The sequence below is a fragment of the Taeniopygia guttata genome, chromosome 1 (genome assembly GCF_048771995.1).
Source record: "Taeniopygia guttata chromosome 1, bTaeGut7.mat, whole genome shotgun sequence".
Taxonomy (NCBI): Eukaryota; Metazoa; Chordata; class Aves; order Passeriformes; family Estrildidae; genus Taeniopygia; species Taeniopygia guttata.
The window spans coordinates 3,087,737-3,093,773 of NC_133024.1; positions in this window are offsets into that span (position 1 = coordinate 3,087,737).

Here is a 6,037-nt window from a genome sequence, read left to right on the forward strand (position 1 = left end):
GCAAGTCTTTGGTGGTAAGAGCCTTGGCTTAAATATTTGACTTATCAAATATTTACCTCTTTGTGCAGCAGTGGATAAAGGGAAAAACCAATGGCCTCCTCTGACAGCCACCCTGCAATAAAATTTGCTAGGTACCCTGCAGAAATTCTAGCTTCACTGGGTAGCTTCAAAAAGGAAAGGCTTTAAATTTGTAAGCAACAAAAATAAGGCTGTGGTTGTGCTACAGATGTCTCACCACCCACGGCTACTTTTGTCTTTACTGATGATTTCTAATGTCATTTGATGAAGGGGAATGGCTCCAATGACAGCCCAACAAGTCAGTAGCTGGCTGCAGGCTGGACTATGAAGCCAACAGAGTTAGGAATTGTTTTTGTCATGTTCTGCATCCCAGAGCCCAGGCTTGCTAGCACCTCCATCCTTTCCAAGCCAGAATCATGACATGCCATTTCCACCCCAGGGACCCCATTGCTGGAAAGTTGTAGGATGTGATTGAACCAGATTCTACACAATCCCACCTAGGCTCCCTTTCCCACAAAAGGCTGGACCAGATGACCATTCCAGGTCCCTTCCTACCTGGGCAGTTCTATGATCCTGAGGGGCACAGAAAAGAAGAAACTTTTCTGTAGAGCGAAGCGAAGGCTTAAGGAAGACAAAGGACCTGATCCCACTGTGCATGGATTTTGCTGCTTTCAGTCTGCACTGCTCTAAAGGCATGAAAGTCACCAAGTCCTTGACTGGCATGAACCAAGTTGGATTTTCATCACGACACCTTCACACAGCTGCTGGCTGTGAGCTTCCTTCATGTACAAATATAACTAATATATACAGTGATTGCTGGCTTGGTTCCTCATTTGGGTGAGCAATGCATATAGCCATAGTAACCAGCTCCTGCCACCTAGTCCTCCTTTTCTATAGGCAATCCATTTATGCATGGCTCTGTGACGAGGAGCTCACATTTCTCCTGTCTGGAAGAGCAGGAGAAGCAGTTCTGGCTCTGCAGCTCTGCCACACGCTGCAGACATGACAAGGAGTGACCTTGGCTATTGTTCTCTAAGTGGTTTTCCAACATGTCACACGCATCTGTTACACACTTATCGACCCACTTGAGTCTCTGTAAATGAGCCAATATTCTCTTTCCTAGGCAGGGTTATTAAAAATGCATCATCAATGTGCAATAATATCTCCAAACAAATTGCTTAGTCAAGGTATTAATAGTTTTAAAGTATTGGAAAAACATTTTCAACGAGTTCATGGAGTTTCATAGCAAAATAGGCTTCTAGCTAACATTCACATTAGCATTTCTCCTGCCTAAAGGATATTGAATCTGAGGACATTTAGCTTTTAATGCTTTAAAGATATGAGCATGCCAGAGCCTTTAACACAAGATAACAAAATCCAATTTCACTTGTCTCCATCAGCCTTTGTAAGTGTTGCTACTCAAGTGCTGAACTCAAGTCCCAGATCTGATCTAAGCTTTATCCCTTTCTAAATGGGTAAAAATAAACACAACCTTTCTTGCCCTTTATGGACACAAAAACACTGCAAAGAAGGAAGAACACTTGTACTCTAAAGAACTGAGCCAAGCAACAAAGATTACCTCAAAAGGGCACGCAGCAAATACTACTTTAGTTGTTGAGCTCTTTATGGTAAATAGTGATGTTTATATATAAAATAAAAGATTCATATGGCAGTTTAGACTACAGACCTGTAAAAAAAAAAAAATCTCACCTCCTTCCCCAGAAAGCCCTAAAGAGGTTACAGAGATCTTTGCATAGAAGAATAATATGCAGACACCTTGAAAAACCCTGAAGCTATTGTATATTTTTAATTGCTACACAGTACTTTACTGAATGAAAGGGAAGCTGGCCATATGCATGAACTGTGGATAGCAACTATTTTAGACAGCAGTAAAAGAGGTTTGACCTAAATGCCCGAGCCCAGAATTTACCAAAGCCTAGCTGGCATCAGTAGCTCATGGAATCCCTGAGCTGTGAGGCATGAGTATTTCTAGCCAACAAAAAATTAGCATTTTCTATCAGTGCTATGAATGGCCATGGTTTAATATTTGAGTCCAGCAGACTCAAATCCAAGCACATGTCCTTGCTGCATTTTCCTGGGACTGATGATGTTTAACAAGTCTGGGAGAAACCCAGGAAAATGTTAGCACAGGACAACAGACAGAGACTAATGCCAGACTTCAGCTACCCAATCTAAAATGGTTATCACACTTCAGTGAATGGAAAATAGTTCCCAAAGATTAGGACCATTCCCTCTATCTCTAATTACTTTCAGCCCTAAGTTCTGAGAAATGGAAGAACTCTGGGGAGGTGATAGTGTAGGGGACACTCTAGTTTGTGTAAGACAAGCCCCATGCTTCCTTGGCTGTGGGGCAACCCCCACTCTTGCATCCATCTATCCATGGATGTAGTGCAATAGTTTTTTAAATTACACATATCACACACAGTGGTAAAATTCTTACAGGTTTAAACACTAGGACTTTACTTTTAAATACTTTCCCTCTTAGAATTATTTACATAAAACCTCAGCTTTATCTCAGCAGGATAATAACGGGGACTTAACAAGTCTTACCTTCCAACAAACAGCGAAGTTATCACCTGGAGAGCTGCAGCTCAGGACTTGCACTTGCTTGGGCTCAGCCAAAAGGCTTTTCACTCTCTAGCAATGGTCACTTGTAATCCTCCTTTGTAAGCAGAGTTGGTAAACTAATAAAATCCTGACTGTAGCTTAGGCCTAGCTTCTATCTTTTCTTCTCACCAACCTATGAATAAAGATAACAGCATCATCAGGCCTTGAGTAGTTAGACATATAATAAACAAGGTTTGGGAGCAGGAGGGGAAGAGGGAAGGAAAAAATGTCATTTGAGTACTCCACGCTTCAGAAATAGAACACAAATTGGAGGCTGTGTGGCCTCGCACCAGCACCTGCGTGCATAAACGCTCTGCTTCCAGTGCTGGGATTAGATGCTATTTTCCCCCAGGGGCTCTGCCTCATTCTGCATATGAGACAGGTCTGTGTGGGGAGGAAGGCAGAGTCAGGTGGCCAAGGAGACTCTGCTGCCTGCTTGTCTCTTTCCACTCTGTTGCAGAAACTGCCTTCCCTATGAGTCAGAAGTGGGAAAAGAAGATTTTAAGATTCAAGTAATTGCTTGCTGCATTAGTATTAGGAGGCTTCACTACAAAGTACCTGTGTGTGGCAAGCACATTTCTCTCCTTCTCAAGATTCTTCATAGAGGTGCACAGGGAGAAATGAAAGAGAAAACAATTTCTATTTCTGCTCCTTGTTTTTCCCATGTGGACTGTGTTTGGAGAATTGTTTCCCTGGAGTGAGTGCTTGATTGGATTCTGGTGAGGATTGTTTGAGCCTGATGGCCAATCCAACCCACCTGGGGCTGGGCTCTCAGAGAGGGTAACCAGTTGTATTAGAGTCAGAGAAAGCAGTATGTAGTTTCAGTATCCTCCTTTTTATATAGTATATTAATGTATTTTAGCATAGTTATAATGAAGAAATCATTCAGCCTTCTGAATTGAGTCAGACATGGTCATTTCTTCCCATTGGGCTCACCTGCATTTTCAATAGTCCCTTTTGTGCCCCGCAGCCCATTTTCCAAGCTTGGCCAGAGCCTGCTCTGCCACACTAAAGGTCTGTGGGAGGTGAACCCACAGACCCTTCCTCACAGCCAGGTGCCCTACCCCAACACCTTCTTTTTTGTTTCTTTGTCTCTTATGTATGGAAAGTACAAAAGGATACCTAAAGGAGAAAGCTGTACCCTAAAAGTTTCATTATGTTCTGTTCCCTTTTTAGGGGTTTCTCCACAAACCTTCTGCTCAGGAGGAAGACACTGGTAGGGCAGTGCAGCATGCAGTGATGCTCTTACACATTTTTCCTGGAAAGATGGTACAGTGGGGCAAAGACCACAAAAGTTTTAATAGTTAAGCACCAAGACTTTGCATATTTCCATTCCAATTTGCATATTTACATATTTTGCTGCAACGTTTCTCCAACACCCAACACAGCCCAAAAATATTGGGTGAGGAAGACAGATTATATGCTGTGAGCAACATATAATAATATAAGGGATCCCAGAACTCCTGAGTTCCCATTTTTAGACGAAAAGCTAATGGCCATAAAAAATCCCAACCCAAACTGAACTCCACCTTCTGCACTCAAACTTGCACTGCAAGATCAGTTAAAAAGTCATAAGAGGAAACACAGAGAGGATCAACTGTAATGCTGAGCATGAAACACATACATGGACTGAGCTGGCTCTTAGTAATTCCTGCACTTTACAGGAATTATTCACAGCAAGACAAAAATCCCAGCAGCTCTGCAGCCAAGGCAATCTCAGGTTTGAGCAGCGAGTCAGAAAGGACACGAGGTTGTTCCTTAGGAAAGGTTTAATATACTGCAACCATGAGAACCTCAAGCACAGCAGATTCAAACAGAAAATGGGGATAAAAATGAGACCCACACTATCTTGTTACATCTGCTCTGACGTGATGCCCTCTAGGATACAGTGGAGAACAACCCAGACTGCCACTCAGGAGGTGGGGAAGCACCTGGCCCTTGTCACCAGGCATGGTCTGGGACTCCCAGAATATTTACATCAACAGCTATACAGCTTTATTTACCCCTCATTTATTTATACAGCCTATTTACCCCTCATTTCTCTGTACTCCTAGGGAAGAATCCAATTTAGATTGGACTAGGGTAGAGAGAAAAGGATGTGTCACTGGGGACACAAAGCTAGCAGACTGTTCCCAATTTCAGCGCTCTGCAGCAGGGAAATTGGTGAGGGAGATGGAAAGGAAGCATGCTTCAGTGAACAAATCTGAAGATTTAAAAAGTTACCAGATGGGAATGCATGGAGGAGTTTATTTATATATAAACCAACTTTGCAAGGTTGAAAGCATTTTTTGAGAAATAAGTACCAGCCTAAAAATACCTCATCTTTGGCTGCTAACAATAAACTCTAAGAAAAAGGACCAGAGAACCTCTTCTTACATCTTCACAAGAATGTGGAAATGAACCTATAAAGCTGGGTGTCACAATTTCAGTGGAGTCTGTCCCATTTTTGGCCTCCACTTATTCCAGAAAAGTGGATAATTCTAGGCACGTCCCTCAGGAAAACTGTAAACATAAAGAGAGAGCTGGCATAAATCCTGACCAGCAGCTATCACTTTCAGCACTGCTGAATCTGTAGGATATGTGGTTTCTAGATTTCTTTATTCAGAATTTTGTGTTTTGTTTACACCATCACTAAATAAATCCTACTGGTCACCGTGAGCACTAAGTACTTCCTGAAAAATCTGTCCAAGATCAGAGCAGCTGTTCATTAGATTCCTGCTTTAAACAGGGCTTTTTACCAGCCCTTAACATTTATACTTTATAAATGCTAATCATTTATACTTTATCACTTTTTACTTCCTAGAGCAAGGCCATGCCTTCAGTTTGTAAAGCTCCAAATTCCTACTGTTAGTGCAGGATATTAATTTAATCCTGAAGTTAAGAAAATTCCTGCTGAAGTTTCATAAGGTTGGGTGGAATAGGTTTTTTGTCTACATGAAGTTGCATGTGCCAGCACAAATACCACAGCAGATATTTTGGCCACACTATTACCACTACTAGTAAAAAGCTCTGCCTTGTTTCTAACAGAGATAAGTGTGGGGTGAGGGGGACAATGACAGGAATTGGTTGAGGTAAAGTTTTCCATTCCATCTTCTATATAGGGGAGGATGATCAATTGGACTTAATTCAAAAGTAAGAGTACCATTCCACAGAGTATTTTATCCTAGGGGTGGGAAGGACTCCACTAATAGATCCAAACAGCGCAAAAGGAAAGCTTCCTAATTTCAATAAAAGAGATTTCACCAGGGAAAAGCAAATGGCAGGCACTGTCAGTTGGAATCAGTGGTGAAAGAGAGGTGAAGAGATGGAGAAGAAGGAGAAAAGCTAAAATAAACCACTAGCAGGGAAATACAAAAAGATCAAAGGATGCACAATCGAGACTAAAGAGGAG